Raw genomic sequence first — 12,942 nt, forward strand, 5'->3', positions numbered from 1 at the left:
GCCTTTGCCACCTGAGCCACAGGTGCCAAGCCAAATTATTAGTTTTCTTAGCTAATAATTAGGTAACTCAGTTTGCATTTACTGAGCATACATCAGTTGCTCTGGGAAATAGTAAGAAAACACGGTAAGTAGTAGGAAAAAGTTAGAATAAAGCTTATAGAACAAAAACATATATATGGCACAGGTTACACCTCAGATGGACAATTTAAGTATACTACAGCATACAGCTATAATAGGATATGACTACAACATGTACTGGTGCATAGAGGTAGACACTAATTTACATACACTACTGGGAAATAGATCTGTGGCTTAAAGTAAGTCTAATGCATTAGAATGGACTCTGTATTTTCTTATACATACTGTTTCTTGTGTATCTCTTTCTTGCAAGTTCTTTCCAAGGAAAAATACCAACATAAAGTCTAATCCCATGAAACCAGAGGATGCAATAACGTGCAGAAAACAGAATGGTCTGGCAACTACAGCAAAGTCACCAACAACTTTGGCAGGAGAGTGAAATATTCCCACATGCCGTATGGGGGCCAATTATGTAAGATATCTATAATTTGATTTAAAAATGAAGAACAAAAAATAAACAAAACCCAGCTACTCTGCATGCCTTTCTAGGATCTTGAAATAAATGCTAAAATTAAAAAGAACTATATTCTACTAGTTCTTTAAGCAAGTAACTAAGAGAGAATAACAGGGGTAGAAAACGGTACCTTCGTCCTAAAAGAAGAATGACAGAGATGAGACCTAGTCAAGGTTAAGTACGTTCAATTACACACAGCTGGACATCGTTCATGTTGATGAGCGAGGTTTCCGCACTTGGCTCAGGTAGTGGTTGAAAAAGGAAAAGGAGGTTCCCTGCAATTATAAACCACATCTCAAAACTGGATTTACATCAGCATCTAGAGTTGGGCCATGGCAAAGCAGGAATGTTAACAAAGTAGCTGTCCCTCAAGGCTATCCGAATCAGAGCCAAGGAGCAGGCTATTTCCAACTGGTAGAAAAACTTATGAGGACAATGTACAGGACAGCCATAAAGTCCAAGTGCAATTTCCTGGGTGAAAGTATTTTAAATTGCACATGAACTCTATGTCCCCCCTGTACATGGCAGATTCACAACACACCTGTAGTTTCTGCGATCTGGACACTACCTGGAAATGCCCATAATTAATTGTAAGAGAAAGGAACAGAGAAAAACCCATAGTTCCTTAAGTCCAGTGCTGTGTCATGCGCTGCTCAAGAAACAAGGAAATAAATATTTTTTCAAAGTGACAATCTTTCTTTCTTTCTCAGAAAGTTTGTTGCCTTCTGAGAATTAAAAAAATATAAGGACAAGAACAGACTGTGGGGAGGGGATGTAATACATAGTCCCTTGCTCTTGTTCTCACAATTGAACTTTGACACTCTCACACCTAAGAAAAAGAGGCTTCCACTGTTTCTCACCTAACTGGCTTAATCTTGTTATGTTTAGAAGCCTTTATATCAGGACAGAGATTAAGTCCAATGAATTCCCTTAAAGCGCTAGAATCACTGATGTCACTAAGAGGGGACCCTAACAATTTTAGAAAATTGACCAATTTTCATCAAGGGTGCTAGAAAGGTACTGAGAAAATAAGAACATCCTGAGGTTTCCCCACATGAAGGGCTTTATCATGAGAGCTGGAGAGAATAAAAAATTGAACAAAAATGCTGCTGCTCTCAGGGGGCATAAACTAGAAAAAACGTAGCACCAATAATGACCACGTCAGAGGGGCAGGTGAGGGAGCTGCAGTCCTTGGAGAGAATTAGGGAGAACACTGCAGGGGCACCTGGGGCTTTAAACACACCATCTTAAGACAGTATTAGACATTCCCTGTGATATTTCCACAGGACAGATTTAGAGCCAGTGGAACATGAGACCATTTAAACAAAGCCTTGCACAGTGTAGGAATACCTTTGTGCACCTCTTAATTTGAGAAACAACTCCACGAAGTGGGAGAGGCATCATCGTCCTTTAGGTAACTGACAACACTGAGGGTAACATAGGATCAAGGAATGTCCAAGGTCACCCTGCAGGGAAGGGGAAGAGAGGCGGTGGGGAAGCAGATGTCTCTTTCCAGCCATGCACACACTAGAATTAGCACGGATATTGAGAATGGTTGTGGTAGGATATGAATTAGATGGTAACCAGAGAAGAGTCTGTTGCAACCCATCTATGAGGCGAGGCCAGGAGGTGCCTAGCAAGCAAGCATAAAAAAGAGAGATAAGAGAACCAACTGATCTTGAAACAGGGAGAAATGTTCTAAGCAGTAGAACGATATAAAACATAAAATTAGTGGCCTTATGAGAAAATGTAAACTGACACAATTTAGTCAGAAGCTGGATAAACACATTTCTGTGATGTTGATTTTGGTTGGCGATTTGAATAAAAAGCAAGTTCTGTGGTCTCTTTCCACTCTGAAGAACTTAATGATTTTATGATCACTGGGATATTTACTTTTTAAAATTGTCCTCTCCTGTCACATTAAGTTAGTTTTGTGTTAGCTGCTGGACCATGAAACCTATTTACTTTATGGAAGAAGGTGGCTTACTCCATGCAATTCTAGCCACAAAACAATAACAGTAAAGTTTAATCCCACTTTAGCAATACAAATTTTACCAACCAGAAAAATAATGGGCAAATTACAATTTAGTTAAAAGAAAAAAAAAAGTGGAATTTGCAGTGAGAAACAAGAAAACCGGGAGTGGGAGGACTTTTCATTCTAACCACCCAAAAGTACTACTTGGCTGTTCAAATTTTTCCCTTCAAGGAGAAAGAGATATCATGTTCACATAGGTAAATCAAATAAATTCTAGCTGGATAAAAACTTGATAAGAAAGACAAGAGATTTGACTGTGAACTTTCTGGATTGAGAGTCCCTCAACCAGTACAGGCCCTTGCGTCTCCACAAGTAGGAATAGTGGTTACATCACACAGCCAAAAGAAGCTAGTGCTGGGATTGAGCTCAGCTGTGCTTTAAGGAGTTCTGTGAGCCTGAGGAAATCACTTCACTCATTCCTGTATCTACAAGTACCCAACAGACACTCAACAGACATCAGCTGTGCAACTCTCCTGTGGCGGATGCGGTAATAAATTCTGGGGTGCAGAGATAAAGAGGAGTTTTGTGAAAGAACACACAGTCAATAAGATCATACACATCTAGAAGCAAGTTTGGGCCCTAAAAGCATTGGAGGTGTTAGGACGGGTAACTTGGAAATGGTGGAGAGAAAGATGAGGGAAAAAACAGTCTGCTTTACAGAGAGGAGGATGGGGGAGGAAAGGCCATCCTTGGTGAAAGTCACATTCACAGCAGTGATCATGGTGGTGTGTGCATTTATTTGTGTGTGTGTGTGTGTATGGGGGGAGGGATAGCAGTGCCATGCCAGGCATAGAAAATGCCATGACAAGCCATGGAATTCAAACCCAGTAAGCACTGCCCTGTGGCTGATACATCCAAGGGAGAGTCATGTCCGTGGAAAAGCCAGGGGTGGAAAAGGTCTTTGTAAGCATAAGGCTAAACCAGAAACCACAAACAACGAAAAAGAACTAGTCTAAATTTACAATAAGAGTTGACTAGCAATGGCAAGATACAAACACGGCATTGGCATATGGGATACAGAATTGAGACAGAGACATATGAGAAAGCAAGGGGTTTACAATTGGCAGAAACTGATGAAAGATGAGCAAAACCAATTAAAAATGGGTGGAAGACAATTTACAAAAGAAATAAGAACATTTCCTATATAAGTATGCAAAAATATTCAGTCTCACTAGTAAACAAGAAATAAAAGTTAAAGTAGTAACATATTAATATTATTCATAGATCAGATTGGGAATGGTGGTCATTTTAAAACGGTATCCAGTGGATGTAATAGGATACTTCTGGAAAGGATAGTCAAAGACATCTTCTCTGATACGTGAATTGAGATCTCAAGTATGAGAAGAGCCAGCTATTCTAAGTATTGAGGATAGAGGATGGCAGGCAATGGAAATGGCAAACATAAAGACATTGGGAGAGAAATGACAGTGATTCAACATGAAGTCAGAGAGGGAGATAGAAGTCATACATCAAATATGCCGTAGCAAGTAATTTTTATTATAAAATAAACTGAAGTGATCATAGCAGAGTAGTGACAATCTAATTTCCACAAAGACCATTCTAAATGCTGTCTAGAAAATGAACTAGACTGAAGGGCTTGGAGTGGAAGACATGAGGCTTATTAACAAAGTATTCTCATAGTTCTATGCAGAAAACAGTAATATACTGGGCTAGGGCCAAGCAAAGAGATGGACAAGTAGTTCTTCTGAGTTACACGTACGAGTAAAACCAACAAGATCTAGGAATAGATTGGAATGGGCAGGTTGAAGGAGCAATTAGAAAGAGAAGTATCTAAGTTTTTGGCTTTTGGCTTTCACCATTTTCTGAGATAAAACCAAAAGCAACAACAACAATAATGTTACGACAATAAATACAGACAATAAATTATAGTTTTTAACCTGTTAAGCTTGACAATACCTATGAGACATTAAAACAAAAAAGTCAAAGTACTTTATTTTAAAATCAGAGGTGTGTTACCTAAATACAGCATATATGCATTTTTCAAACTGATCAAATTGTACACCTGATAAAAATCTGTACATTTCACCGATTGCTTTAATAAAATGATGGGAATAAAAAAAAAAAAACGGTATCAGCTAAAATGTAAGAAAACTGTATGCCCAAGAGAAGAGGCAAAGCTTTGACAATGTCAAATAAGACATTGTATTTCTGGGGTGATTTGACAATATCTAGCAAAAACTTTTACCTAGGGGGTGGTGCCTGTGGCTCAAAGGAGTAGGGTACCAACCCCATATGCCAGAGGTGGTGGGTTCAAATCCAGCCCTGGCCAAAAACTGAAAAACAAACAAACAAACAAACCAAACCTTTTACCTAAACTGGTAATTCCTTTTAGAATTGAAGCTTAATTGACAAGTCAAACTAATGCGGAAAGCTCTATCTTATACAAACACACACACAGGGTGCCAAAAAATGTGTCCACATGTTAAGAGAGGCAAAAACTGTACTACAATTGTTATAATATGTATGGGCAACAAAAGATGAATAAAAGCCATACTGAGCACCTCTTATAATTACAGAAGACAAATGTGACTTGAGTATTACAAATTTAATACAGTTTTTTTCTTTCTAAACACATGTATACATTTTTTTGGTACCCTATGTATATAGATAGAGCATTATTTATGGGAGCCAAAAAATGACAACCAGTGAAATATCCAGCAGGAAGTTACTGAATTGATTATTTTATTATCATATATCTACTACATGAAAACATAAAACAACTTAAACGATGACAGTGGGTTTTGCTTTTGATAAAGAAAATAGTCAAAATAAAATGTTAGGTGAATAAAGATGGTTATTGACAGTATCTATTTTTATAAGGGAAAAATTGATGCTGAAAAAAAAGAAGGCAGATGAGACTACAGTTAAATTTTTTACTTATTTCCTTCTTTTTCAGTGTCCATAATTCTCTACTTTGAAGAAGATTAAAATCTCTGGAAAACTTCATGGGTGGAAAGCAGTCAACCACAGTGACATCCATGAATTTGGGTACCTTAACAAATAAGTGTCATGTTCAGAAATAATAACCTTTTGATCTTCATATCTCTATCAAAGAATGTGCAAATGTGGAAATATAATAAATACAGATTTTTCTTTTTAAAGAGAACAGGGAGATCAAATTGACATTGTCGAAAGGAAAACAAATTGTCCAGTTATTTATGCTAAAGCTTTATGCAGGTAAAATTAAGTAGACAGAAAAATTCAATAATTCTAGCTAGATTTTCAGTACTAATACAGTCAATACAAGCATATAGCATTAACTCCTTAAAAAATGGACTCTAAATAATTCTAAATAATATAGCATTCTAAAACTGAGAATTATCAGAAACACACACACACACACACACACACACACACACATACATATAATCACATTTCCAAGAATTAAAATGGAGCATGAAACTATATATAATGGATCTCTCATACATTGCTGATGAAAGCATAATTTGGTCAAAACATCTTGGAAAACTGTTTGCTAAAAATGAAATTACATATATATAGTATCCTCTGATCCAGCAATTTTATTCTCAGATATATAACTTTCCCAAATATATTCACATTCATCAAAGGATATAATCAATAATGTTCACAGCAATAGAAGCAATACAAAAAACCTTTAATATAATGACATGAAGAGAACCAATTATCACCACACATAATAGCATGGATGGATTTCATGATTATGACCAACAAAAGAAGTTATCTTGGATGGCATGGTGTGCCACAGGAGTCCCTGCTTTAACTTGAAGCATTCATTATCCCAGCTTCCAGGATTGTCGCCTGCTGACGGCTCATGCCTGGATTCCTCTGCCACAGGGAGAACCCTCATTCAGTGAATGTTTGATAAATGTCTGGCCTTCAGTATGGGACATCCCTGAAAGACTCTTCCCCACTGCAGAGCACCTCCTGGGTTTGGCTGAGGCTGATGGTGTAGGTGCATCTTAGTTCAAATTCTCTAACTTTCTTCTCTCACATTTACGTGGAGATATTATTGTCAAGAGGGTTTACCAATAAACTTTTTTGTGCCACTCTCAGTTTCAGAGGGTGTTTCCTAGTGAACTCAAGCCAAATGGGTTGGTTCCAGGAACAGCCAAGACCCACCACCTGTAGAGAACAGACAGCCCTGAGATATGATAATGGTATAACTATTAAAGCTCTCACTGGTAGAAGAGAATACATGGGGGGTGCACCATGATATGGCTGTTTGCAAGGTTTGGGTGAAGTAACCGTTGTAAGAATAACAAAATTGGACGGCTCTTGCTGAGGGTACACTAGAAAGATGACACAAACTGAGGTCAGCAGTTTACAGCAAAGTAAAAATGACAGACGGACTCTGCTTCTGTCTTCTATGACTACATAAAAAACCACCCCAAACTTAATGACTTAAAATAATGACCATTTTATTCATTATCTCTCATGATTTGGGGGTTGACTGGGCTCAGTGAGGCAGCTTTCCCTCTCCATGTGACATTGGCTGGAGTTGTCTGAAGGCCCTAATGTATGCAGCGTCCCATGTGGTTCACTCCTGTGGCTGGCACTGGATTCTGGCTCTAGGCTAGGACATCAGTTTAGAGTTTCGATTGGAGCACTCAGTTCTCCTTCATGTGACCTCTATAAGTTGCTTGGGCTCCTCATAGCACAGTAGCTGAATTCTAAGAGGAGAAAGTTCCCAGTACTCTCATGGGCCCAGAAATCTGAGACTATGACCCTCTGCTGTGTTCTATTGGTCAAAAACAGTCACAAGCTCTCCCCAGGTTCAATATGTTCCATTTCTTGGTGAATATTCTAATATACGGAGTAGAATGAGTGCGAGAAAGAAGTCCTTGCCTTGAGACTAACTACCAGAGAGTCTCCTTGGTAACACATAAAAGGAATCCCAGTTCCTACAGTCAGTGAGCAGAAAAAAGGCTGATGATGGTGCTCTGGCTTAATTAGGAGGGAAACTGGGTGTCTAGGCCAGCCCTAGAAAGTCAGCTGCACAAAGGCCCGGTCCCATGTTGCGAAGGAGAGACCCAGAGACTTGGGATATGGATATCTTGGTTAACAACCTTGAAAATTTTTACCTCTAGTTCCCTTAAACCTCCTAAACAAATGGCATACTCCACTTCATTAAGGTTAGTGCCTCTGTCTTGTATCACCATGATGCAGAAGCCTCTTCCTTACAAGATAACAAGTGCCCCCATTAAGATATAGTCCACTTCCCCTCTGGTGGTCCAGACAAACAGCTAGGGGTCAAGTAACAACACAACCCAGCTGGGGAAGTGCGGGTTCTGCTAAGAACGGAGGAGGTCTATGCACAGAAGGAGTTGGGAGGCCCAGCCAATAAGCATGGCCAGAACCGAGAAGATGTGCTCAGGTGAAATCCTGAGAGTTCCAGAACTAAGGATGAACATAAAGCTTAATAAGGAACAGTGTATGGATATGAGAACCACCACCTACAACACAGGATTTGACTTCCTCCCCCAAAAAAGGACCCCAGAAGACAGGGCTGACGAGCTGCTAAGATGGCCTGTGGAAACATGGAGGAAGATGCTCCACATCATGGCAGACAACAGAAGAAACAATCCAAAGGTACAGAGAAGTGAGTGTGGTACAGGATCGACGAAGGCCAAAAACCTCATGAAGCTACCTGCACTGTCCTGGAGAACCCATGGTTTATCAAGGTCCTAAGAAATGCACTAGTTGGACAGACATGGGCAATGCCGCCACACTCAGGGCTGCTGTCCCCTTCTGCCAGGGCTGATCAAGAGATGCTGCCCCAGGAAAATATGCCTATGATGCTTCAAAAGCGGGCGGGAAGGATGTGGCTGACACTCAGGTAATTCCCTGAGACATTCTACATACTCCTCTACACATCTCTGTGGGCAGATAAGTGGTATAGCATGAGAAGGGCTTGGTATTCAAGAAGGCAGACCCTCTAGTTGTCCCCTGGACAACTTTCCTATTTAGTATTTTTACTCTAGACAAGCAGAGGTCTAACAGAGGGTGAGGGTGATCTAGAACTGGCAGGCAGATGAGGTGTGCCAGCCCAGCCTAGGGACCAGTGCTATAGCGAGGGCTTTAGCACGTTCCCCTCCACCGGCAAGTTTACCCAGGAAAACAGATCAACCAAAGTCCTGGAGAAACTCCTCCCCCAGAGGCTAAATGAAATGAGTGGAACACAGAGACCTCGCAAGTGGATTGTGGCAGATGCTGATTGTACCTCCCTGGCCCAACTTCAGACTGCAATGGACATGGCCATGCCCGGTGCCCATGTGGGCCCTACAGCAGCACTGGAGAAGGCCTTTGATTCAGCTACATTTCAATCCAGCTCCTCCTTCTGGTGAAACCTCCTTTCCTCAGTCCCTTATGGGCAACATTGCCAGGAAGGCTCCCCAGTCAACTTCCTACAGGTAGATCTCTATCTCAAGATTGATTCTCGGGAGGCTGATCTAAGTCAGAAGCCAAACACGAAAGATAACTTACAGTATAATTGTATTTCCATAAAGCTCCAACACAGGCAGAAATAAAAACAGTGTGGCTATCAGGATAGGGCTTTTCTTTGTAGGAAGACGATGGCTCAAAGGGAAGATAAGAGACTTTCTGAAACAATGATAATGTTCTCTTTCAGATCTTGTGGCTATTGACATGAATGTGATCGCTCTGAAAATTCATCCAGCTGGGCCATTGTGATGATAACATTACTATACTTTATATATTTCGTACTTCATGAAAATGTTTTTTTGAAACCTACATTTCATAATCCTTCTTATCAGTTCAGAAATGATTTCACTTTTAAGGTGATACAGATCATCCATATGAATAGGAATTATCATACTCTGTCTTTAGGCTCTGAATCTAGCAGGCCATGTGCAAGGTCAGACTGAGACATTTGGTAACTATGTGAAGCCTGTCAAACTTTCAATCGCTAACCTAGCTTGTTCATCAAAAAATGGCTACTAAATAAGACAATCCATTTAAAGAACACAGACAATCCTAAGAAAATAGACATCATTCAATAACGTGGTAATTATCTGTAGTAGGAAAATATGACCGAGATTACAATAAATTGAAATTATGTATAAGACATGTCCCGGAAGATGATTTTCAAAATAAAGGTGAGATTGTTTTTTCTCTTTTACTCATAAAAAATAAATAAAAGCTACCTGATGGTTTAGATTTGGAGTGCACAGAGGAATTTTATTTTCATGATATGTTTTATATAAATAAGCACTGTCATTATGACATATATCTAGTCAGTTAGAAGAATAGTGCTAAGAAATTCTTTCTCAGCAAAGTGAAAGCAGTTGACATGTTCATACTATTGAAAAAACAGGGAGTATAAAATTTGATATTCTTACATTTGAATCCTTTGCCAATTATTAGCGTGTCAATTTGCACAAGTTATTGCTTATCTTCTGTGTGTACAGCTCTTCATTTCTAAAATAGGGAAGAAGACGTACATTCTACAGGATTTTGATGATATTACATAAAACAGGATTGTGTTCAGAACACTGGGTCAATTGAAATATATGTTTTCCACTCCTCTTCCTGCTTATAGCCAAGGACGTATACCTACATAATGGTGCTAAAATCAGAGGAACAATCTGTAATCAACAAATAGTTATGAAAGAGATTTTAAATCAAGTACCATGTCTCATACTCTATCAGCCTTAGAACTCAGAACAGAGACTTGTATAAAATATTATTAATTAGTGTTTTTGGTGTATGAAATACTAATTGTAGAAAAATGCAACCCACATTTGTGACAACAGTATCAAGTTCTGGACAACTTCCCTAATTAGTATTTTGTGATTTGAATCATGGAACTGATTTGGCAAATGAGATTATATAACAATGTTTAATAAAATATAAGCTATGAAATATTACATCTTTGATAATATTGTAATTTATTTTATTATTTGCCTTATAAAATAAGCATTTAAAAATAAAATTATTTTAAATCAGAAAGCTTGCATGCAATCAATAAGGTCCCAGATTTGTAAAATTCATTAGCACATAATTCTGCATAATTAATTGTCTTTTATGAAAGGATTAAACTCAAGTTTCTAAGAACAGTTATTAATTTTTTTTACTGTAAATGTGGTTCATCCATTTTCTACTGTTGAAAAAGCAGCTTTGTGGAATGTACATAGTGAAGAGTTTTGCACTTCAGCTAATACAGGATCACGACTAAGCTCTGTCATTTACTAACTTTGTGTTTGGGGCCAAGTTTCTGTCTTCTCTGAATCTCAGTTTTTAGTCTGCAAAATGGGATTATCCCTTGCTGCTGAGGGTAACTGTGAAGAACAGAATCACTGTCAGGAAGAACCTAACACACTGAAACAGTGGGAGTGCAATCAAGTCCAGTTATTTACATCACCACATGAACCTTATGGATTCTATCGGCTGGTCTCTGAGAAGAGATTTAGTTTAGTGTTTATAGAACTTGTCAGCCTTCCTTCTCTCTCTCCCTCTCATTTAATTGCTTTGAGGTTTCATAGTAAAATATAAACCTACAGAGCTATTTATTATGCTTATGCTGTTCTATAGGCAAAGTACAGTATTTCAATTCCGGCACTACTATCCTGGCAAGCGTTCTGGCTAGACTACATTTCCTGCATTAAACTTAAATGTGTAGTGACATATATAATACATAGTGAAATTCTGCAAAGATGCAGTGGTTTTTAAGAAAGAACAAAGTGTATATTCATACTTCATCATATAATCCGGTCTATCTTGTCATTTATTGTGAAGTATTCTGGCAATATTGTGTGTCATGGATAAATTATAGTAAATTTCCAATTCCATAGAAAGGTAGAGATGCACCTGTGCTCAGAAGTGTAAGGGAGGAGGCAAGAGCAATAAGGAGGCCACACCCCAACACCTAGAGATACCAGGTCTGCCTGAAAATGTAGCTAAGTGAGAAGGGCAGAGAACATTCCCTGCCACGTCTCACGGCCAACTAACACAGCTGAAGTAATGTACAATGCTGCTTGAGGAGAGCAAAAATGTGGAAGGAGACCCTTTCTGAAGTGCAAAGGAAAGGCCTAAAGCTGAGGCTGGAGAAGACATTGAGGGAATGTAACACCTCTGATAACCCAGCCTCAATCCAAACACACGGTGTTACTAGAGGAATGGTGACCTATGATACTCAGAGGGCACTGGTAATGACAACAAAGTTCACACCAACCCAACTCCCAGTTAGACTTACTTAAACCCCTGCACTAAAGACCCAGCAGAAGGAAAGGTATGCCCATTTACAGACATAAAACAAGGATTACCTCCGTCTCTATTGAACTATATACAAGATAGCCAATTTTAACAACAAAAAAATCAAGAGAGATATACTTCACCACCAGGAATATGTTAATGAGGCAAAATCAACACACAACAGACAAAGTAATCAGACTCAACTAGGAATTATCTGATAAAGATTTAAAATAACTATAATTAATATGTTAAAAGATCTAATGGAAAAGGAGGATATTGTACAAAATCAAATTGGAAAGTTCAATAGAAAGATGGAAACTAAAAAAATATCAAATGAAAATGCTAGAACTTAAAAAACCACAGTAACATAGAAGAAGAATGCCTTTAACCACTTCATTATGAGACTCAATATAGTGGAAGAAAGAATAAAAGAAAATTAAAGATACATCAATAGAAACTACTCAAACAAAAATACAGAGAGAGAAATGTGTGGAAAAAAAAATACAACAGAGCATCCAAGAGAGGTGGGAAAACATCAAATGGCCTGATTTGTATGTAATTAGGAGAGATAATTAACAGAGCAGAACAAATAGCTGAAGAAATAATGGCCGAGAATTATCCAAAATTGAAGACAGACACCAAACTACAGAGCCAAGAGACTCAAAGAATACACAGCAACATAAAAAGCAAAGAAAATCCAGCCACACAGATCACACTCAAACTGCTCAGAACCAAAGACAAGTGGGAGATCGTGAAGGCAGCTACAGAAAAAGACGCAAAGAGGCAAAGACGAGACCCGCAGCAGACCTGTAGCTGACAGGCAACGAGGTGCTGACAGAGAGAAATGTCAACCCAGAAAACATTCTTAAATGATTTTCAAAAATGAAGGAGAAGGGAAGATGGAAAAACTGAGACAATTCCTTGCCAGCAGACCTACCCTACAAAATATGGTAGGAGAAGTTTTACAAACAAACGGAATTATGATAGCAACCAGAAACTTGGATGTACACACAGGAATTAAGGGTACTAAAAACAGAATCAATTAATATAAAATATAATTCTTTTTTCTTATTTTTTTTTTTTTTTTTTTGAGACAGAGCCT

Source organism: Otolemur garnettii, unplaced genomic scaffold, assembly GCF_000181295.1.
Source record: "Otolemur garnettii isolate 467f Iridium unplaced genomic scaffold, OtoGar3 scaffold00213, whole genome shotgun sequence".
NCBI classification, from domain to species: Eukaryota; Metazoa; Chordata; class Mammalia; order Primates; family Galagidae; genus Otolemur; species Otolemur garnettii.